The sequence below is a fragment of the Amphibalanus amphitrite genome, unplaced genomic scaffold (genome assembly GCF_019059575.1).
Source record: "Amphibalanus amphitrite isolate SeventyFive unplaced genomic scaffold, NRLGWU_Aamphi_draft 000023F_arrow, whole genome shotgun sequence".
NCBI lineage: Eukaryota > Metazoa > Arthropoda > Thecostraca > Balanomorpha > Balanidae > Amphibalanus > Amphibalanus amphitrite.
Window position 1 is genome coordinate 784574 of NW_024881519.1, and position 24922 is coordinate 809495.

Genomic DNA, 24922 nt, shown 5'->3' on the forward strand with positions numbered 1-24922 from the left:
TCGACTGCTCAAAGGGCACTTAGAAGGCCTCGAAGGGAACTCAAGAGACGTTAAACGACCCTCAAAAGGCTTGAAAGGGCCCTCAGTTGGTGTCAAAGGGCTCGCACCTGACGTCAGTAACAACCTTGTCAAAACGGACCTGAGAGACCTTGCCGGCCCCTGGTTATCTGAGGGACTCCCGCAGTTACCTGAGTGGCCCCCGTTTACTGAGGGGCCCTGGTTATTTAAACCCGCGCCCTGCTGGGGGGGGGGGGGGTGTTTGAACACCCCCCCTTGTGGTTTTTCGCGAATTCCGTTTTTGGTACACCTTATCATACATCAATTCTACACATGTTGTGAAAATTTCAGACCAAGGTCATTCAAGGTCAGGTCACCAGGTCACTTGAAGTGACCTCACCTCATAAAAAGTTTCAATGTCTGTCATAGCTACACCGAGTGACCGATCGCTTTGAAACTTTCAGCGATTGCTAAGAGCAATAGCATGTACGAAATGTATATCTCAGAATTTTGATATCGATGACCTAAGGTCAGGTCAATTTTGCGACCTCCCCATTATAAGTCAATGGGAGAAAATTGAAATGCGCCTCTTTTGGACAAAAGACATTATAAACACTCCCAAACACCGAATTATTAGTGGTTTAGACACACTGAATATGAAAATGGTGTCCGTGACCCTTGTTTATGCCCTGAGGTCATCTTAGGTCACGAATGGTATCTAACAGTTTTTCGCAAATAACTTTTGATAGAGGCATGCTAGAGCGATGAAAACGCCTTAGATGTGTTCAGCTCGACGATACGGATCGACTGATATGCAACATGACCCTTTCCGGTCAGGTCATGACCTTGACCTGAGGTCAAATTTTCAAGTTGACCTTTCAAGGTCAAATTATAGTTCATTCGATGCGTCTTGACGAGAGGAACACGATGCCGGTAAAAGTAAGCTCGTACAAGGCTTGGGTCAAAAGTTATTGCAGAAAAACTGTTTCCGAAAAAATCGGCTATTTTTGCAGTTTTTGCGCCCTGCAGGCAAAACCGTTGATGCTAGGTCAAATCTGAGAGAATGACTCAGAAAGGGCTTTAATAGGGCTATCGAATGCGCTTTTCTGCGGCGCTGTAGCTCTATTGGTTCTCGAGTTATGCGTTGGCTTCTTGGAAACTTTCGACATTCGACCTGGAAATCGGCGAAATTTTGCCTTCAATGACCTCTGGTGACCTGACCTTTGACCTGACCAAAAAATTGACCAAAGTGATTTCGTCATTATTTTTGACGCTTTTTCGAACGCCGCCTTCCGCGTATCGCTACGTGGCCCAGGAGCCGAGTTACAAGGGGGGGGGGGGTGTTCCAACCCCCCCCCCAGCAGGGCGTGGAAATCCAGGACCCCCAGCAGGGTGCGGGTTAAGGGGTCCCTGGTTACTTGAGGGGCCCCTAGTTATCAGAGGGTTCCCTGGTCACCTGGTGGGCCCCTGATCAATTGAAAACCCCTCTTCATCTGAGAGGTCCCTGATTACCTGAAGGGTCCATGATCACTTTGATTCAGTGGCATAGCCAGGGAGCGAGGGGGTACGTGCCCGTTCTCGGGTTTAGGATTTATTCGAACCCGAGGGGACCTGCGGCGCCAATTGGTGGCAGAGGGTCCGCTCTGGCCACGCTTGAACTTGCAAGGACACCACAGGGATTGTGAGAGCACGTTATGGGCTGCTATGTAGCCACACTTATCTTGTCTCCATAAGGCCCAATGCCGGTTTCTGAGAGACCTTGCTGGCCTCTGAGGGCCCTAGTAACAGCCAATGAGGGACCAGCTGCAATGGCTCCACACCCGTCTGTGATAGCCCCACGGCCCACAGCCCATCGGCGACTCCGAGAGTCCCCACACCGGCGCCTCTGAGGGCCACGTACCAGTGACTCTGGGGGCCTCTTACCAGCCTCTAATGTCCTTGCCAACCTATGAAGGGCCGCTTTCCACTTTCAGGCCACCTTGCAGGATCACACGCATGCCAATGATGGCCCCACCAGTGTCTCTAAGCCCCAAGACCACGCAACGGCGCCTGTGAGGGCCCAATACCAGCGCATCGGACGGCCTTTCACCGACACCTCTGAGCGCGCCACACACCGGTGACTCTGAGGAGCTCGCTCGCTTCGCTCGCTCGTAAAATACCATGCACATTAGGCACACTCCTTGAGCATAAATGATATTTTTGCTTGCCAATTTTCCACATTTTCTCAGGGCAAAGACCGTTTTAACGAGGCCCGTCTGCCAGTGGGACCGGACCCACCGTGCCCCCTCCCATCGAAAGGTCCTGGATACGCCCTGTCTGGGCTGACCCCGGGTCCCCGGGTGACTCGCGGGTCCCTTCAAGAGCAGTTGACCCCCTCTTGGGCGAGATCCTGGGCACGTGTCTCACGTACCTACATCGTACATAGTCCTGTTGATTTGATTCATCTGTTGATTATAAGTTGTAAGATTAAGACTGTCATTGATTATAAGTTATAAGCTCGATCTCTGGAGTCTGGTCTGTGATCTTGCATCGTATTGTAGGGAGGGTTTTCGACCGGAGCGAGCGAACGGTGGCCATTTTCAATTTTTGCAAGAGATACTGTGAGAACTCCCTCTTCCGTTCATCTTTTGGAGGCGGGTCAGTGGTGTACATACAGGGTGGGGCAGAAAGATTTACCTCTTGATTTTCTTAAATATTTCGGCCCCGAACAAAGATATCAAATTGATTTCTGGCGCATATCTGCAGTAACATGTACACATCTCAGCGACGGTACAATGACTCAAAATGGTCACCTTTGTCCTTCACCACTGCCTCGAAACGTTCCTCTAAGGAAGGGCACGAGCGCCGCACGGTGTCCCCGCCCAGATTTAACGGTGCCGTCCCGAGGGCCAGCTTCAGGGCGGCGATTCTGCTGTGTGGCGCTGCACACACCCTCTTCTCTAAGATGGTCCAGATTGCGAAGTCCATCGGGTTCAGGTCTGGACTTGATGATGGCCCAATGTCTTTGTCCCAGAACCCAGGCATGTGGGCCTTCCACCACGGTTGAGCGATGTTGGCCGTTTGCGGCGGCGCAACGTCCTGATCGAAGACGTATCCGTCTCAGAACGACTGAGTGACTCAAGGCAAAACATTTTCCTCCAGCAGATGGACTTGCACCTGTGAATTCACTTTCACAGCCTCCTCCTTGATGAAGACCAAGGTTCCTTTTCAGCCGTCGGATGCGACGGCAGCCCAAATCATGACACCAGCAGGCTTATGGCGACAAAAAAATGGTGCGAATAGCAGGATCAATGCTGGATGGACCATCTGCCAAAATTCTGACGCTTTGGGAGTGTCTTTGGGGCTCAGGCATGAAAATGTTGTCATTGGACCAGCAGAATGCCTTGTTACCGGCGCTCCTGATCTCCTCCAATGTCTTTTGGGTCCTGTGTAGCCGCTTTTCCCTGGATGCCGCCGAATTTAGGTGTCGACGCTGCATCCTGTATGACATCCTGTAAGCCTGCCGTCGTTTATGATGATCCTGGCGGTTCTGGGCGAAACACCGAGGTCCCTTGGCAGTTTGCGTATGCTTCGCCAAGGAATTGAAACACCTTCTTGTGCACGATATTAACCAGCTGTTGGAAGCGGAAATCCCTTGTTTTGCCTGGCATGGACTTCGTCGAACTAACACTGCTCTTTTAAGTCATTTAATTACACTGCAAACAGTTTTTTACGGCAACACCGAGGTGTTTGGCAACGTTTCGGAAGCTTTGGCCAGCCTACTTTAGCGCCGCAGTTTGGGCTCACTTAGTCATCTTCGCCATAGCTCACCAACAACTATTACAAAATGTAAAAACGATCTTTATGTTGATACATGAGTCAGCTGGGAAGCTGCATGCAAAATTTTATCAAAATCCGTTCATAACTTCTTAAGCTATGGACTGAAAACAAACGGGTAAATCTTTCTGCCCCACCCTGCGTAGGTCACTGCACCTTTCTGGGAATGGATGGAATAACTGTACTCTGACCGGTCGGGTTATCGGGTAACGCAATCTTTAACAGGATAATCGGGATGTTTAATAAGGTTTCGGGCCGGTAAATGAGCCACAAAATTTAAAAAAAACGGTCAAAAGACTAAGTTACCCCAATGCGTTTAACAGTTATTTGAAAAAACACGACTTTCCAATCATTATCTTTGTCGAATCAAACCTTCAACCTTCCTGGGGATTTCGCCATACCCGAGTCACGACTTACCACGTATTTAATTCGCGTCTTACTGCGTCTAACGATGACTTACGGCGTACACCCGCGCCTTACATCATCTTACGACGACTTACAGCGTAAAATTCGCGTCTTACGGTATCATACCCTGACTACCAGCGTATATCGCGTCTTACAGTGCCGTCTAACGGTCACCAGCGTCTGTTCGCGTCTTAAGGCATCTTTCGATTCCAGCGTATATCGCGTCTTACAGTGACGTCTGCCGGCCACCAGCGTATGTTCGCGCTTTACTGCGTGCTCCTACTTATCTTGGCGTTCCCTATCCCTCGGGCTGAAGCATGTAAAAAAAAAACTTTATCATTACCTAGCTGGGGCATTCCACGATAGATCGTACCACTTTTTCCAATTTGACACCCTCATCTCTCGGAATTTGACGAGAATTGGTCTCAGGGGTAATCAGGGGCTCTGAATCCACCTGTAACAATTTCAGGCTTATCAGATAAGTATTTTTTGAGTTATGGTGTATAACATTTTTTGGATCTTGCTTTGCAGCGCTAAGTTTGGCGGGCTGTAACTCTAAGACGGATTATTCAAATGCCAAATGTTATATAACATTGAACTTGCAATGAAACAGAAATTAATGTGTATTTTTGAAATTTCAAAAAATACGCTATTTTTGATATATGACATATCGAGTTTAATTTCATTTGTATTTTTTGGACTTTGGGACCAAATTTTTTTGAATTTTTATTTCTTTAAAAAAATATGTGGCTCATTGTTAAGAAGTATGCCAAAAATTAGGAAGGTGTTCTTTCTATAACTGTATTTATTTTACGTCACGATAACGGTTTCGAATAGTGATTTCGGGAGGGAGCTTATAAATGGCGTGGTAAAGCTGCCTAGTGATATCACGGGTTACTGAAATTTCAATTTAAGTCTGAGTCATCTGAAAAGTGAAAAGAGGGTTCATCCAACCCTCTTTCCTATAAGCGCGAGGGTGAAAAAGGCTGTTTGGTTCTGACTTAGATTTGGACGCCAATGACCATAGCTGTCCGAGATGAAAGTTACAGGACGCATATGTAACGGTGCTGCTGGGCGGCTTGGCGGTGCACATGTGCCGTGTGAGTGACGTGTGGCCGTAAGCGGTGTGATCGTCCGCCTCGGAGACGACACCGGGTGGGCAGGTGAATCGTCTCCTCTTTAACGCCTGTCTGATTTCCCACTCGGCACTGGCTCCGTCGTCGTGCAGTACAAATTTATTTGAGAGGCTTGCAATTCCCTTACAACATATAGTCTTCACTGCTCGGGGAGGAATGGGTTCAATTTAAAAGGGATGGGATTTGTCACCGGCTGATGGAATTGCTTGGCTTTAAAGCCCAGGGCAAGGCCTTCCCATGTTCCCATTACGTATCCGTTCGATGCCAAGGGCTCTATCCCATCAGAGAAATAAAAATGCAATTCGAGCATGAGTGTCTAGCTCCCACTGGTCCTTAATATAGCCATTCATTACTCCCTTTCACCCGCACACGCGTCATTGATTCGGTCATGCATACATCTACGAAGAACATTCGGCTAGACAAACCGACCCTCCCGTTTCCATCTAATCCCTCCAGTGGCGCTGAATTGGCATAGTTATATCCCGAGGTGAGTTTATGCCCTGTTCGATACCTATGTGCGTATAAGGAGGTGTTGACCCCTTTAAATCCCTGAATCCTAAGCAAATTGGCACTGGGTGTCCTTCTGACCCCATTTACGTTATTACTCTCTCCCATTGAAGCTACGTTTCTCACGCACTCCCGGCCACTGCCTGCTCTTCAATCACGTGCACTGCCACAGTGCATACATTTCCATCGACTACCTCTCTCTCGCTCGCGAGCACTGCCACAGTGCGGATAATTTCGCCCAAGCTCAAAGGAAACAACGGTTGTACGCACCTCTGTCGGTCTGTCGACTCGGCGTTGTGGGTGGTCCGGTTGTGCCTCAGTTGAGGGATAAGTTCCTAAATGATAATACTCTCGGCGGAGCCGCTCCGCAAAACCATAAATCTGTGTTTCTTCTGAACACCTCGGCGGAGCCACTCCGCATCATTTTAACACTGCGCTTTTTCTGAACGCCTCGGCGGAGCCACTCCGCGACACTATAACTCGGCAACCTTGCCCTCGTTCATCGCTCTTACACTCTTACATATTAGCCCTAGCCCTTCAAAGTCCGGTCGACACGGACGGCTAGCCGCTCGGTGCCTTTGCTATACTTCATGGGAATACGCAGTAGAATTCATCGAGTCACGGAATACTCATTTTCCATCTCGCAGTGATCGACGGCGTCAGCAGAGTCAAAACGGGCACAGGGGCCCGGCTCGAACCAGCCTCTTTCCGGCTAGTTGGAATGTCTCGGTCTTTATTCTACTTTGTTGTATGGTTTAGTCCAATCGCGTCGATATATGGTACAATCATTGGGAGCAAGATAGAGAATACAGCAAAGCGAGAGAGAGAGAGAGAGAGAGAGAGAGAGAGAGAGAGAGAGAGAGAGGGAGAGGGAGAGGGAGAGGGAGAGGGAGAGGGAGAGGGAGAGGGAGAGAGAGAGGGAGAGAGGGAGAGAGAGAGGGAGAGGGAGAGGGAGAGGGAGAGAGAGAGAGAGAGAGAGGTGGTCGATGGAAATGTAGAGTGGTTATGCGGAGTGGCTCCGCCGAGAGTATTATCATTTAGGAACTTATCCCTCAACTGAGGCACAACCGGACCACCCACAACGCCGAGTCGACAGACCGACAGAGGTGCGTACAACCGTTGTTTCCTTTGAGCTTGGGCGAAATTATCCGCACTGTGGCAGTGCGCGCGAGCGAGAGAGAGGTAGTCGATGGAAATGTATGCACTGTGGCAGTGCACGTGATTGAAGAGCAGGCAGTGGCCGGGAGTGCGTGAGAAACGTAGCTTCAATGGGAGAGAGTAATAACGTAAATGGGGTCAGAAGGACACCCAGTGCCAATTTGCTTAGGATTCAGGGATTTAAAGGGGTCAACACTAGGGCGGGTCATCCGAGAACTTTTTTTCGAGGACACATAATGAAGACCGAAATTCCTACGGAGCATGTCACAAGAAGACTGTGTGAATTTTTTCAATTTTTTTGGTTGAGGTTGCGGGTCGCCGCAGCCAATTAATCAACCGGGTTTTTCGCTACATTTTCACTGCACGCGAGTTTTGAGCACAAATATCATATGATTTATTATTTTCAAATATATACCTCGAAACTTCAGCTATTCCTCAACCTATTCTGCAAGTCTGTTGGCTGTATCTCTTTAACTGTGGCCATGGTGCCATGCTCTCTGTATCGGTTTTCCGCAACTCGATCGCAGCGCCATCTCTTGAGAGGGCTGTTAACCTTGCGTCGGCCGAGACAATATGCTTTCTGCTGATGCGATCTTAGGACGCTGATGAAAAAACGTAAGGCACAGGAGCGTATATAGCGTGAAAGCTGTCAATTGCAATTAAAGTAGCCATGAAATGTACATATTGGGGGTTCACCTGACTTTAGCACAGCCATTATGCGCCAAGTGCGATAGTGTCCGCTGGACCTATTAGTCATTTGATTCTGCGCTGAGACTTCAGCAGCATTATTTTCAGTTTTGGCTTCGATTATTTCCTTGCATGTAAATTTAACCTTTCTTTTGAAATGCAAACTTAGTGTTAGAACTGAACAGTAGCAGCTCAATTGCAGGATAACTAAGTACTAAGTTAGCCTCGTCAACTTAGCCCGGCTTCATCTGACAACAGACTGAGGATGAGTTGCGAGGTATCCTGCTGATCGGCGATCCGCGTATCATATCACTGCCCGAGTCGCGCGTTCTCATCGGACCATCAGATCCTATTTTGATGACCTATTGGGGCTGGGGCACCGCAACAAGCAGTGGAGCATCGAGCTTTGAGGGAAACTGACCTCATAATAACCGCGGTAGTAGCTGCTGAGTGGTCGCCGACGCAAGTTGTGATCCCAATCATGTGACATTGTTGCAGTTAGTGGAAGGGAGCCTCCATGTCGAAACGGAACTAATGCCGCGTGGTGGTCCTCGGTGACACTTCACATTCTGTTCTCAGATAGGCAAGTGATTACAAAGGAAATGCCCTTCTGCATTTTACGTGCATAAGGATGCGTCGTTTATCATGATAAATAGGATAGCCGTGCTGTATCATCGGCTATGACGAGCCTGTTGGACGAGCATATTGCTTCAGTAAATGAGCCCGGTAGTTAATGCTTATTCTATTTTACACCAAAATCAGACAAGGGCCAAACTATTAAACAAGTTTACAAGACTTGTAGAAAAGCCACTGGACTAAAGCTGCGCCGATCAGTGGACCATTTACCAAGAGTGCCTGTGCATCGAGCAGGAACCGTTCGTGCCGTTTCGGGCAACGCCATGCAGACCAGGATCAGAGAACACTTCCGAACAGCCCGGAAGCAGGCGTCACGCTCTTGACAAATCCTGAGGTAGCTGTCAGTAAGGAAGCTTGAGCCCTTGAATTTGGTAAAATGGCTTACGTTGGCAGCTTGCAAGTTACGTATTCCGTCGCGATCGCCCATCATACAACATATATTGACCAGCTTCGAACTATCACCGAGTTCAATGTTGTTCACTATGTCCCAATGTGGTCCGAAATTACGGAGTAAACATTGCAGAGACGGATTACTCCAAAGCATCCAGCTATAGCGAGACCTCTCAGCTCACCGGTCTGTGTTATTCGCCCAGTGATCGACAGGAATAAGTACCGGGCTCACTATAGGAAACTTTTTTGGGCTGTACTGGCCGATACAGACAGCCAGCAAACAGTGCATACACTGCGATGCTTGCTGAACTAAGGAATGGTGATAAAAAGACTCGAGACACTTATGGCAAAAAAGTATAGGAAGCGAATGAGGCAGGAGACATAAAGATATGCGATTCTATCAGCATTTTGCAATAAACAAGTCATGCACTACATGCAGCTCATAGATCGGTCCAAAGAACGCGTTACAGAGTCACCAGTAGCAATCTCGCTGGAAGAGGGCGACCTTCGACCCGCTGCTTAACAAATTAATTTCGATCCGGTGCATACCTACCCATACTCACTACTCAGGCAGTGGAGCGAGCCGTCCGGTTCCTAACTTAGGCAGCATACGTTGCTTTTATTAAGAGAGCACGTCTCGGTTACATCACGTGTGCCATCAGGACGCAATGCAACGCTCTCATGCCGGCGTTTAAATCAATTATCGAAGTGTGATTTTCTGTCCTAGGACGGTTAGGTGGCTGGCTACGTTGCATTCAAAAATGAACATACGGTTTGGACTGATGTTATCTGTCTGCAAAACTTAATTTAACTGATAAACATATAGGTATCAAAGTTAAGCATCTCGCTGTTTTCTTGGCGAAATCACTATAGGTATAGCTTCCGGAGCAATTTATGATTCCTGAAGTATTTCGGATCGAATGGGTACAACTCACCTAGTGTCAAATAAGGAACACCAGACACCTAGGACACCAAAGAACACCATATACCCGACGTGGCAGCGGCTGCGTCAGCTTTTAACGGTCGGAAAGCCGTCAAAATCAATGTTATGCCAAACTCGCTCAATAGATGGCGCTGGTTTCGTTGCGCTCAGAGCGCCGATGCTAATCGCTATTCTGAGCACGATTCTGCCACTGGGGTTTCCAAACTTTGTGAAGAGGTGGGGGTAAGCATGTAGAACTAGGAAAGTTGTAAATATAGTACCTTTCTCGAATTATTCCCACTACATTTTGCAAACAACGAGAAAAATTAGCAAAAGTGGTCTCGAAAAACCGTTGACGGCGCGCCCAGTTCCTTTTCAAAAATTCGCAAAAAATATGTTTTTAACCGTTTTATGGATCAGCCCGTAGGAAAATCGCTCTTCACTTGGAAACTTTTTCCATCGACCCGCCCTAGTCAACACCTCCTTATACGCACATAGGTATCGAACAGGGCATAAACTCACCTCGGGATATAACTATGCCAATTCAGCGCCACTGGAGGGATTAGATGGAAACGGGAGGGTCGGTTTGTCTAGCCGAATGTTCTTCGTAGATGTATGCATGACCGAATCAATGACGCGTGTGCGGGTGAAAGGGAGTAATGAATGGCTATATTAAGGACCAGTGGGAGCTAGACACTCATGCTCGAATTGCATTTTTATTTCTCTGATGGGATAGAGCCCTTGGCATCGAACGGATACGTAATGGGAACATGGGAAGGCCTTGCCCTGGGCTTTAAAGCCAAGCAATTCCATCAGCCGGTGACAAATCCCATCCCTTTTAAATTGAACCCATTCCTCCCCGAGCAGTGAAGACTATATGTTGTAAGGGAATTGCAAGCCTCTCAAATAAATTTGTACTGCACGACGACGGAGCCAGTGCCGAGTGGGAAATCAGACAGGCGTTAAAGAGGAGACGATTCACCTGCCCACCCGGTGTCGTCTCCGAGGCGGACGATCACACCGCTTACGGCCACACGTCACTCACACGGCACATGTGCACCGCCAAGCCGCCCAGCAGCACCGTTACAGTACTGGCGCCCTAAACGTGGGGCATTGCAATTGACTTTCAACACGAAGTCAGATGAGTTGCTTGAACCGAAGAACCCAGAAAACGAAGATACAGACACCACACCAAACGCAGACAAGTATCATGCTGAGGGAAGATGCACATAAAGTGCAAGATAAGCAAATTGGATTCCACAAATAGCAAGATGTGGGGAAGCAACTGTACTGAACCAAGTTTGAAAAGCCATCGGAACGAAAAATGCAGAGGGCCGTCATAGTGAGCGACTGGAACAGGAATGAGCTCTTCACATAGAAGAGAGAAGGCAAAAGATGCAAAATGGAGCAGCAAAGGTGATCTCCGCTCCGATGACAGCCGACTGGAAAACACAAGCAAGTCGACTCTTATAAAGTTATTCAGCAACCTACATTTCATGAACCTAAGCTGCACCGTGGAATGAAGTCACCGCAATTGAACCATAACGGAAATAAAGAAGCAGCCTGCCCGGATAGCAAGTCATTAAGTCAGCTCAGCGGAACATGTCACCATATATTACTGACCTGTTATCTATTCTAATTATCCCAACCGCCCCACGATGTAAAGATCCAACCCCAAGGAATATCCAACCATCCGTCAATCAAGAACCGCGGCTCAATATCTGCTCAGAATTCCTCTCTCATGTCTAACAGCAGGGACGGGCGTCGCCATAAGCCCTGCCGCCTCACTACGAGAGCCGACTGGAGCCGAGGACGACAGACGTGGCGGAATGCGGCATGCAGCACGTGCCAGAGAAGGCCCACGCAGAATCGCTGGACTTCAACAGTCCGCGGGGAACACTGGACACCAGCCGGCATTCTCGGAAGCTGGAGCAGCAGCGGTCAAACAGTAGGTGGGGTGGAGTGTTCGAGGATAGAATCATGTGACATGTCATTGCGGCGTTGTAGTAGAAATAAGGGGGCTTTGTGTAAGCGAGCTGTAGGGAGATTAGGTAAAATACTGTTTGTTTATTGTTACTAGGTAAAACACACATACTGTTTGCTTCGTGTAAAAGCATAGGAACAAGGGCATTCTCTATCGTTGCGTCGGCGTTAAAAGCAATGTTACAATCGATCGCGTGAACAATGTTTAGATGGTTTGACTATGTCTGTATGTTGGCCCAAAAACAATAACCCTAGGCATGAACCATCAGCCGGCATCAGCCCACGATTAGTGTACACGAACACAGCTAGAGAAGAAAGGAGTCAATGAAAAAAATATGCTCAAAGGACAAACACAGACAAGAGAAAACAATACAACAAGAGTCAAAAACAGATAAATCGTGACGATGACTGAAGAAACCCAGCCTGCATTGGACACACGCACAAACACACACACATGCACACAAACACACACACACACACGAAGAAACAAAATTGTGGGGGCACAATTTAAAAGAAATGAGCCTGAAAATGTGACGGAAGCCACATTTTTTTCGAATCACAGCTTATAGGAATTGACAGAATCATAAGGCATGCATATTGGTGTGAGACTAAAAGCCAAACACGCAAAAGTGAAATCATCTGAGAAGAACGGCGCTTCAATTCCCGACACCTTCATGGATAACGGGGGTCAACAGGGCGCAGGCGGCAGATGGTCTACCCCACCCGGACCCGACGTAGCGCCGACCCCTCTTATCGGTCGCACGCCAATTGGGTGGCCACGTCAAAAACGGGCTACACCTGGCACTGCAGAGGTGTAAACACCGCCGCCTCCCCGCCCGCATCTACAGGAAAAGCTCGTAACGGAACTTTATCTCTCCAAAGCGCAATCGGCAGGCATCCTGTGCGCCAACCCTCTGCACCTGCGCCTGGGATATCGCCACCGGCACCGCCTCGACCTAGTGGATCGACACCGGTGTGAGCATGTCAAACAAGAAACAGCTGACGCAGGGACCCCTCGGGCCGTATCATGCCGCAAGTGCCGCAAATAGAAGGCGTCAAGCCATCAAAATTACACTCACGCCGACGAAGTTATCAGCCGCCGACAGATGCTAACCAAAAGTCCCAGTCACCCTCCCTGCGGAATCGGAGGTGCAAATATGTACGTCCAGAAGAGCAGATGTTCCGTGCCGAGAGTGGGACACGCCAATGCCCATATCTGGCATTCACCTGACGAGCAGCGACGCCGACGGTCGGGGACTTCTGATACTGGACGGCAGCTGGGACAAATGAGCGTCCAGCAAACAGAGTAATAACTGACGAATTCGCTAATATCACAAGCGTTCGGCCAAAACAGGAACAGCTGGGAAGTTCAATGACCATGGCGGACCATACATATGAACCAATACCCGAGATATTGTGATTACAACCAAACCAAGCAATAAAGCGCCGACGCCGGACAGGGTACCTCAGCTTCCCAGCAGAACAAAGGTGTGCACGACAGATGGCAAGAAGATAGCAAAAGTGATAAGCACTGCACCCGGCCCAATTACAACCAGCTGGGAGAAAGTCAACAACCAGGACCGATGCCACTCATCATGAGTCATCATACAGATAAAGATACTAGGCCTATCACGCCACACCGACGAATTATCTAGCCATGCTTATCACACCTGGAACACCAACGCGATAGTAATCTGGGTATAAAGAAACGAGAGAGTCATGGAGGAGGTACCGAGGAGTGCACAGGGCACCGGAGTGCACGGAGCATCTAGTCCGACCGTGGAGTGCACAGGACACCGGAGTGCACGGAGCATCGAGTCCCACTGGGCGGAGCGCAGAGGACACGGCAGTGCACGGAGGATGCAGTACGACGGGAGGAGCGCGACGGGCAGCAGCTGACGAGGGAAGATCCAGTACGACAGTGATCGAGAGCTGGATCGAGGAAAGTGCACGCTCTCAGCCATCGACAACGGACAAACTGCTATCACCATTGACCTCTCGGTGACCGACTGGGTCAACAACGCCGTTCAAGTAAGAATTGCCACAGAAAGGAAGTCTGCTCAATCCTTGCCAACATGCTATCATTCAGCTCCCGTCCCTCATATATTCACTCCGTGATTTGCACCAACCGGCTGATGGTTCAGGGCTACCGTTCTCGGGCTGAGCGTGATGATTAGGCGTAACGACAACACCATGTAAGCTTCTTTTTTTTTAAAGGGGGGGGGGCAAAGCGTTGATTGGGTAAATTTATTGGGTGTCTCAAATAGGACTCGGGGACTCAGTTTTTAATTGGATCGCTGTCGAATCATTGCGTCAGGGCTGGTCGGAAATGACGAATTATGTTGCGCGATGGAGAGGTTTGTTGCGCGGGTGTGTAGATTTGGGTAACAGATATGCGCGATGTTATTCTTGTTTTGAAACAAAATCGAATCGAGGGTACGTCTGGTAATCATGAGGCCTCCGCTTGAATTCTGACTTATTTTATTCCAAAGTGTATTGCGTGAATAAAAACTTTGAAAGTTTATCGGCATGAGTGTAAGGAAGGTCAGCAGGGGATGATAAATCTAACGGGCATGAACATCTAGCCAAATGTGAGCGAGTATGGGGAAACATCGAAATGGACCACCCCATGACAATTTTCTCATAATCCGGTCTCTCTCTCTCTCTCTCTCTCTCTCTCTCTCTCTCTCTCTCTCTCTCTCTCTCTCTCTCTCTCTCTCTCTCTCTCTCTCTCTCTCTCTCCCTCTCCCTCTCCCTCTCCCTCTCTCTCTCCCTCTCTCCCTCTCCCTCTCCCTCTCCCTCTCCCTCTCCCTCTCCCTCTCCCTCTCCCTCTCCCTCTCCCTCTCCCTCTCCCTCTCTCTCTCTCTCTCTCTCTCTCTCTCTCTCTCTCTCTCTCTCTCTCTCTCTCTCTCGCTTTGCTGTATTCTCTATCTTGCTCCCAATGATTGTACCATATATCGACGCGATTGGACTAAACCATACAACAAAGTAGAATAAAGACCGAGACATTCCAACTAGCCGGAAAGAGGCTGGTTCGAGCCGGGCCCCTGTGCCCGTTTTGACTCTGCTGACGCCGTCGATCACTGCGAGATGGAAAATGAGTATTCCGTGACTCGATGAATTCTACTGCGTATTCCCATGAAGTATAGCAAAGGCACCGAGCGGCTAGCCGTCCGTGTCGACCGGACTTTGAAGGGCTAGGGCTAATATGTAAGAGTGTAAGAGCGATGAACGAGGGCAAGGTTGCCGAGTTATAGTGTCGCGGAGTGGCTCCGCCGAGGCGTTCAGAAAAAGCGCAGTGTTAAAATGATGCGGAGTGGCTCCGCCGAGGTGTTCAGAAGAAACACAGATTTATGGTTTTGCGGAGCGGCTCCGCCGAGAGTATTATCATTTAGGAACTTATCCCTCAACTGAGGCACAACCGGACCACCCACAACACCGAGTCGACAGACCGGCAGAGGTGCGTACAACCGCTGTTTCCTTTGAGTTTGGGCGAAATCATCCGCACTGTGGCATTGCGCGCGCGCGAGAGAGAGAGAGGTGGTCGATGGAAATGTAGAGTGGTTATGCGGAGTGGCTCCGCCGAGAGTATTATCATTTAGGAACTTATCCCTCAACTGAGGCACAACCGGACCACCCACAACGCCGAGTCGACAGACCGACAGAGGTGCGTACAACCGTTGTTTCCTTTGAGCTTGGGCGAAATTATCCGCACTGTGGCAGTGCGCGCGAGCGAGAGAGAGGTAGTCGATGGAAATGTACGCACTGTGGCAGTGCACGTGATTGAAGAGCAGGCAGTGGCCGGGAGTGCGTGAGAAACGTAGCTTCAATGGGAGAGAGTAATAACGTAAATGGGGTCAGAAGGACACCCAGTGCCAATTTGCTTAGGATTCAGGGATTTAAAGGGGTCAACACCTCCTTATACGCACATAGGTATCGAACAGGGCATAAACTCACCTCGGGATATAACTATGCCAATTCAGCGCCACTGGAGGGATTAGATGGAAACGGGAGGGTCGGTTTGTCTAGCCGAATGTTCTTCGTAGATGTATGCATGACCGAATCAATGACGCGTGTGCGGGTGAAAGGGAGTAATGAATGGCTATATTAAGGACCAGTGGGAGCTAGACACTCATGCTCGAATTGCATTTTTATTTCTCTGATGGGATAGAGCCCTTGGCATCGAACGGATACGTAATGGGAACATGGGAAGGCCTTGCCCTGGGCTTTAAAGCCAAGCAATTCCATCAGCCGGTGACAAATCCCATCCCTTTTAAATTGAACCCATTCCTCCCCGAGCAGTGAAGACTATATGTTGTAAGGGAATTGCAAGCCTCTCAAATAAATTTGTACTGCACGACGACGGAGCCAGTGCCGAGTGGGAAATCAGACAGGCGTTAAAGAGGAGACGATTCACCTGCCCACCCGGTGTCGTCTCCGAGGCGGACGATCACACCGCTTACGGCCACACGTCACTCACACGGCACATGTGCACCGCCAAGCCGCCCAGCAGCACCGTTACACATACATGGTGTCCTCCAGAGGTCTCACAACTTGTATATCTGGGAATTTTTCAAGGTTACATGAGGTCAGGTCGGTCACGTGACACCACTGTTATAAATCAATGGGAAAATATAAAAACTGTTATTTTGGCGCCGAGAATGATCTAAAACTATCTGACGTACATGGTATCGTGATTTCATGCACTCCTTGCAAAGTCCAATGCTTTACTTTTGCAGTGTTAACCTTGCGTGACGTCATTTATGACGTCACTAGGGTCGTACGAGTTTTTCGTCAATAACTCCCGATCAAATGGAGCTAGAGAGTCGGGAAAGCCACCAATGAACTCGGGAAGACCTTCCGAATCGAATGATATGCCATATGATACCCTTTGCCCAGCTTCGTGACCTGAGGGGCTCTGACCTGACCTTGACCCGAGGTCAACTACTTAAGTTGACCTCACCCTAGCAAAAAGTATACCATTCGATGCACCTGAGCTAGGCGAACACAATGATGCCAAAATCGCGGCTCTGCGGCCATTTTTTGCGAAGTTTTTTTTACTAAAAACCGAACCCGTAACTTCAGTCACGTGACCTGACCTCAGACGCTACCGGTTGACCTGAGACCTTAAAATCGGGTACCAATCGCTGCGACTTGTAACGGCACACACGCTCGTTTTTTCTGCGAGGCTCTAGCTCTATTAGAAGCGAAACGGCGTGCTGGGGTCGTATCAACCCCTCCGAAACCCATTTTGTTTGCGGGAAAATGAGGAACTTATAGAAAGAACACCTTTCTAATTTTTTGCATGTCGATTTGCAATGACATGAAGTTTATTTTGAAAAAATAAAAATGTGAAAAATTTTGGTCCCAAAAGTCATTAAAGGCAAATGAAAATAGATTAAGGTTTTTGCTCAACAATGAAATTTTTTCTTTGGAATTTTTAAATAGTAATATTAATTTTTGATTCATCGCAAGCATAGTGTTGTTTACTTTTTGTTGGTTGCTTAACCCGTTCTTGAGTTATAGGCCATCAAACTCACCGTTACATACCGAAGTTAAAAAAATGTAATGCACTATAACTCAAAAAGTTTTGATCTGAGAAGTCTGATATTTTGCCAGGCGTCTTTGGGGCCTATGATTACCCCTGGGACCGATTTTCATTAAAATCTGAGAGATGAGGGTGACGGGCCTGGTACGATCTATCGTGGAATGCCCCAGCTGATACAAGTCTACCAAGTAACCAAAATAGTGCATGCCAATACGTGTTCACTTACCATCCCCTGCTACAATGAATATAGCGACTGTAATATCTCTTCTTGACTTGATTAAATGATCATCAACATCGAACTGCCCAGTTAGCTGCCGTTACTTGTCACTGTCATTGTTAAATCCTACCGTATGAGAATCTCAAGTAAATATAGGTATATAGCATTACCCATGTCCCATTCATCGTCACTTGTACCCAGATCGGATGGTGCGTGAAACCACAGCGACAGGCGCTGCGCGTGCAAGGACTCGACCTCGACACGTGTTATCATGGCCTCCGCTAGCATGCATCATGTCGGTTAGTAAAATCCTGCTCAAGCTCCTCTGGTTCTCACTAGAATGTTACGTCATCATAGCCCGTGGTTTCGAATATATCGTTATGCGGGGTGAGTCGCTACATGGAGACTAAATGTGGAAGATACAAAAATAAAAATGATCGACTGAAACAGTAATTAGACTTAAAACGATAACCATTAAGCAATGCTGAAAGATAAATCAAATATGCAGTTTCCTTTTTGTAATGATTAAGCCAGTGTCTGCATTGTGCCTCACATGTGTAATTTACCCCCTGCGTACGAGTAATGCATGCTACAGCGATGAACTGATGTCCCAACGATCCTACTCAAATTCGGCGTTCAACATCCCTGTAATGCCTTTCTTCTCTCGCTCAGTATAATCCTTCTCCATTTCTCACAGTCGTATTACGGTATTTACGTGTCGAGTTTATTTCCCGTTTCTCGTCAAAATGCATAGGTAAGCGGAAAGTTTCGAACGATTTAAATTGCTCCGGTACATTTACATTATTCAATTGTAAATTGGCGAATCGACCTTGATTTCTAAACCATTGAGTTTCGATGAACAACGTCTAATCATCAGAATTGACCTATGAGCCCGTGGCAGCACGCGGACCGGTAATAACCTAACCGCTAACACCTACCCCTTCCTCGTCCTAATCCCCATAATGATCCCAAGGGCGCCGCGCGCGCAAACAGGGTTAGAGCGGCACGCGCCGCGGACTGCGTTCGTGTAGCCCATGGCGAGTTATGGGCACCTACTGCGCCTACGATAAACTAACCTACTGAATGATCCGAAATTACTGAAGAACGAATGGCATATGAATATGATGTTGGTTCTTACGTACATGTGGCTCATTTAGTAAAAGAAGGGGCAGCTACTGGAAGGATTGATGGATCACTGCGCGCCTGTTTCCACCCTGACGTTACTTGAGCCTTTGTCGACGTCCCAGTCCATCTTCAGTGACCGGCCCGGCGGCCAGGCCGCCGCCGGGCCGCGTTGTCCAGCAGCCGAGACGCTGTTGATCTGACGCTGAAGTCTCAGTAGCCGAGCTCCCTATCCACTCTACAAGTTTCCAACCCGTCTCTCTCAATCTCTCACTCTGTCTCTCTCGACCTCCGAATCCCCCCCAAAAACCGTGTCTTCTCAGCCCAATACGCAGCCAGTTTTGCTCCAGGATGACGTCATTTTCCAGTGAAAGTTGCGATGCTCCTCTCCGCCAATCCTCTCGCTCCACATCGACAGCGTTCTGCTTGGCTCCGCCTTCAGAGTGGTGTTAGTCGATGGAATTTCGCGCCTCCTTCGGCTGTGACGATTGGCCCTTTCACTTTCACCGTGTCGTCGACCCGACTGGACCTGCCGCTGGCGTCTTCGTAGCCTCAGGGATGCAGGTGGCAGGTGGCCAAAATCTGGGCTTGTTTTATATGAATGCCGATCGGTCCCTGCATCCCTGTTTTTTAGTACTTTAACTCGGCCAGCTGCTCTAGTTGTACGCTGGATCGGGTCTTTATCGGGTTATGGGTGCCTGGCCATTCTTCGTCGCTGGTCCAGAGCACGTTCGCAGTGCTGATCGCGTCCTTAAGCCGCCCATTACCCTTGCCGTGGCGATCCTTCCCTCCACCTGTCTCCAAGCTTCAGTGTGGGAACGGCAGAATGGAATGCTGGAGCCATGAAACTACTGCTGTTCTCGCGCTCGATTCTCCTCTGTTCTGGCTAATGGGCCTGTTTTCGTCACCGGCCATCTGGCCGTCCGTGCACGCGCTGCCGCTGCCCACCGTCCCCGGCTGGTGAAGGTGTTCTTCCGGGCCGGCGTGTCTCTCGGCGCTGAAACCGTGTTAAAGTTGCAAACGCAACGTTGATGGCGGGAATATTGAAAAAAAAATGTAACCTTGTTGCAGTATCAGATTTCATGACATTTCAATGACATTTCATGTCGATATGCCTAAAAAAATATGCGAATATAGGTACGTGAAAAAGGAGTGCTGCTCCCGCTCCTACACATCCGGGCCAAACATTGATCGGCCCTGCTTCCAGCCACCCGGGGCCGGTCGGCCGGCCGGCAGCCAGTCGCTGCCCGGGGCTGATTTCTGAGGGACTTGCAAAAATGCCTATTAATTGAATGTTTTACGTAATAACCTAGATGATTGGGAATATCTACTAGTCGTGTAATTTTCCAAAAAATGTCTGACCGATACCGACCGAAACCAAAATTTGGGAAAAATTTCCGACCGAATACCGACCGATAACATCCAAAGCCAAAATTTCACCGAAATTTGACCGAAATTCTATTTGCTATTACTCTACCCCAAAATTAAAATATTTGGTAAATTCTGATGGAAAATAATGGGAAATGGCATTTCAGTCCAAGTTCAGTCAATTCTTAGCCACTGCAAAATACATTTTGTGTTGAAGTTACATTGCTAAGGGTAGGAATGTTAGGGCCAAGTAAAGCTGTATATACCACGACACGGAGTATCGTGCTTCCAGCGACCGAAGACCAAGCACGGACACGGCGACCCGCCGACTGACCCAGTCCGGTCACGGTCGCGCCCTTATATAACCACGGCACAGAGCGCATGCGCGGTGACCGCGCGGCGGTCAGGCGGCTCGCCGGCCGGACGACCGGGCCGCCGACCCATCCTGTTCCACGGCCCCACACGGCCGGTCCGCGGTCACAATATCCCAACACTCCTCCCCCCATAAAAGAAACGTTTCCACTTGGTCAAGTAACAAAGAAACGCGACACACTACGCGACCGGAACGCGACCGGAAATACAAACTGATTCAGACACTGGTGATGCACATCGAGAGCATCCGAGGCCTAGGATTGAAAACGATCTGGGGGGAGCGACACTCTGCCAGACCTGGTCACATACGCGCCCCGCACAGATGTACCCCCATTCCCCACCTGATCTCGGGCCCGCCGGCAGAGGTAGTACAACGCCAGTGGATCCGGTCCAGTCTCCTCGGACCCCGTCTGCTTCCTGGGACGCGTTTCTGTGGCTGTGTCCATGTCCAATGCGTCGTCCCTCCGGGTGCTTCCAGACGTTTCCTGTTTGTGGGACTCCCGTTCCACAGCTGGCTTTAGCTGGTTGAAGTGCAGAGCCTTTTCCTTGCCCTTGTCGTCACGGAGGAGGTACGTTACTCCTCTCTCTCCTCCGAGGCGGCCGATAATGGTGCCCGGGCCTTTGTAGTAGTCCCAGTTTCGGCTTCCCGCCGACCGAGACCCTATTATCCCGAATCCATACCCAGTCACCAGCCTCGAACCCTTTTCCGCTCGTGCGCTGGTTGAATCGGGTCGCAGCCTCCGTAGCACTGGCCCGGGTTTTCCTGATAGTCGTCTGATAAGCCTCTGAAATGGCCTTTAGACGCTCTTCAAGGTAGCACCGGATATTTACCGCCCGATTCGGAGGGTTGATGACCGCATCGAGTGGCGTTTTCGGGTGGAATCCGTGCAGCAGAAAGAACGGGGAATTTCCGGTGACGCTGTGCACAGAGGTGTTGTAGGCCATGCAGTACGCCTTGATGTCAGCGTCCCAGTTCGCTCCTTGAGGGTCAACGTATTTGGCGACCATGTCCTTGAGTGTTCTCATAAAACGCTCTACCATACCATCACTCTCAGGGTGATAGGGCGTTGTACGCGTTTTCTGGATGCCCAGTCGCTTGCACATGCACTGGAACAATGCACACTCAAATTGGCCTCCTTGGTCCGAGTGAATCCTGTCTGGCACCCCCATGTCGTAAACCCAATCCAACAGCACCGTGGTTACGGTTTCGGCATCCTGCCGTCTGACTGGGTACACTCGGACGTATTTAGAAAAATAGTCCATGATGACTACTGCATATCGGTTGCCATTCTCCGACACCGGCATCTCAGTGATGTCAATCGCAATTCTGCGGAATGGTTGACTCGTGACCTCCGTCACCAGAGGAGCCCGTTTCTTCGGTGCAGGGCGATGGCACCGTTGGCAAAGGTCACACGTGCTGCAGTACCGACGGATGTCCGCGAACATGCCGGGCCAGAGGAAGCGCTGTCGCACTCTTTCCGTTGTTCGACTCCGTCCCAAGTGTGCGGACGTCGGATGGTCATGGGTGAGCGTCATGATTCTTGATCGCATCGAATCGGGGACCAGGGCCCGGAAGCCCCACTTCGTCCTCATGCCGAGAACGCCCTCCAGCACTCCGAGCTGCGTCCAGCTCCCACGCAGTAGCTCCCACTCAGCGAGAGGGTGATCGGGCGGTGGTTCCCGACTGCCCAGATAGGCGTTCCGCATGACACTGAGGACCTCGTCCTCTTGTTGCGCCGTCTGCAACTCCGATTGTCCTGGTGCTTCAGTGATTAGGCGTCCCGCCTGGTCGCCCTTCGCACTAGGTGGCGCAGTAGGGGAAGGTGGGGTAAGACGGACCAGCTAAGGTTTGAGGCCGCATATCTTGCTACACTGCTCTCGTAATTCATATTATTTATAGTCTTCGGAATGCTCAATCCTTCCTCTGTTGATATGTGTAAAGACTAAATTTCAAATTAAAGACATCTTGGTGGTGGATGCTCTTAAAGAGGGACATGTCAAAAACTCAGACCAGAAAAAACGTGGGGTAAGACGGACCACCCAGCAGTGCCTGCTATCCGTTCATGTGTGTTACACTTCTGCTCTGTACTCTTGTAAGAAAAAGTAACCAGAATGGTAAAATAACAAAATGAGCCTTTATTCTTTACTCATGTGTGTTGGAAGTGCAGCTAAAAGCTGGGAACATGTGTGTTGATTGTCGTTTGGCATGAATGCATGCTAACTAAACACTTGCATGCATGGCTCACATGCAACAAAGACTCCTTCCTGAAAAATTTGCTTACTTAAGCTTGTGTCAATGTTTTGGGAAAGAACTTTCCATATGCAGGGTATAATGGACCACCACAGGGTAAGATGGAACACAGTGGTCCGTCTTGCCCCAAATCTAAATTCTGTCATTATCATGACGTATATGTCAAATAGCCCAACATTGCAAAACCTTGCCTTTCCTAAAGTGTGACTATAACTAAGTTTATAACTTTGTTCTACACAGTTAAGTGCAAAATAGAAACTAATCATGCCAGAAAGGCGCCGTAATTGAATCGCCCGTAGACCTCTTATATTAGATCGGTTTGACGAAAAACAACATTTTTCTCAATAACTCAAAAGCTATGCATCCTAGCAGCATGAGCTCAAGGTGGCCATTGTTTCGAAGGAAAACAAACATAGTAAGTGCATAAAGCAGTAGATACCAGCAGCGGTTCAGCCGGGAGGGCTGGTGGTCCGTCTTGCCCCGCTGGGCCGTCTTACCCCACCTTCCCCTACGCAGTGCGCAGACTTGGTCAAGTTCTGCTGCGCCTCGAGTCTTCCCCCACACATTCCTACTCTCCACCAGAAGCAGGTTCTTGGGCTCTTGTAGCTGCGGTATGCACGGGTGCTTGACCGGCTTCGGCGGGACAAGACTCGCTGCGCTTGCCCGTCCAGATATTGCCGTTGACTGGTCGCTGCCGGGACATCGCATCGGCATTGCCGTGATCACGGCCCGGCCGGACAACCACCCGGAACTGGTAAGAGCTCAGCTCGATGGCCCACCGGCCACGTCTTCCCGTCCCGCCACGTTCCACATTGATGGACTCCGGTACACCCATGAGTGGTTTGTGATCGGTCACGACTTCGAATTCTGCTCCAACTGTGTACTGGTTGAATCGCCGGATGGCGTGAACGATGGCCCAGAGTTCTTTATCATATGTTGGCCATCTGCGCTGTTGCTTTATCAGCACCTTACTGTCGTAGGCGATGACTCTCTCCGTGTCACCCACCCGCTCCGCGAGCACTGCACCGACTGCAGAGTCGGATGCATCCGTGTACAAGACGAATGTACCACGGAACGTAGGAAGGGCTAACACTGGAGGTGCAGTCAGCTCAGCGCCTGCTTCAGACTCTCAAAAGCTGCTTCAGCTTCCGGCGTCCACGTCAGATGGTCACCCACCACCTTGGCTTCCCTCAGCGGCTTCGTGAGATCCATGTATTGTGGGACAAAACGGCTGTAATATCCGCACAATCCGAGAAAGCTCTTCATGCCATCTTCCGTCTTCGGTGGAGCCCAGTCGAGTATCTTCTGGATGTTATGTGGGTCCGGAAAGAGTCCCTCCTTTGCGACCCGGTGACCGAGGAACGTAACTTCGCGCTTTGCGAGGCGGCACTTTTCTGGTTTGAGCTTCAGCTTCGCCGACCTCACTCGCTTGAAGACATCACGGAGCGTTGCGATGTGCTCGACCTCGGATCTGCTTGATATGATAATGTCATCAAGGTAGACTAAACAGCGTTTCGAGTCCAGACCTGCAAGCACCAGTTCCATGAGTCGCTGGAATGTGGCTCCAGCATTTTTTAGACCCATGGCCATCACCCTGAACTGATGGAGTCCTTTGCCCGTGGCGCCGTCTTTTCTCGGTCCTCTGTGGCCAGCGGGACCTGCCAGTAACCGGTCGCCATGTCGAGCGTCGTGTACCACGTTGCCCCCGCTAGGGTATCCAACGCCTCGTCGATCCTCGGCAGAGGATGCGCACATCCGCGAGTTCGGCTGTTGATCGCGCGGAGATCGACGCAGAAGCGGAAACTTCCATCTTTCTTTCTGGCCAGGACGACTGGGGAGCACCACGGACTTGTACTCTCTTCAATTATTCCATCTTTCATCATCTGCGTCTTCTGCATCTCGACTTGCTCGCGGAGTTTAACCCGCGCCCGACTGGGGGTCCTGGATTTCCACGCCCTGCTGGGGGGGGGGGGTGTTTGAACACCCCCCTTCTAACTCGGCTCCTGGGCCACGTAGCGATACGCGGAATGCGGCGTTCGAAAGAGCGTCAAAAATAATGAGGAAATCACTTCGGTCAATTTTTTGGTCAGGTCAAAGGTCAGGTCACGAGAGGTCATTGAAGGCAAAATTTCGCCGATTTTCAGGTCGAATGTCGACAATTTCCAAGAAGCCAACGCATAACTCAGGAACCAATAGAGCTACAGCGCCGCGGAAAAGCGCATTCGATAGCCCTATTAACGCCCTTTCTGAGTAATTCTCTCAGATTTCACCTAACGTCAACGGTTTGCCTGCAGGGGGCAAAAACTGCAAAAATAGCAGATTTTTTCGGAAACAGTTTTTCTGCAATAACTTTTGACTCAAGCCTTGTACGAGCTTACTTTCACCGGCATCGTGTTCCTCTCGTCAA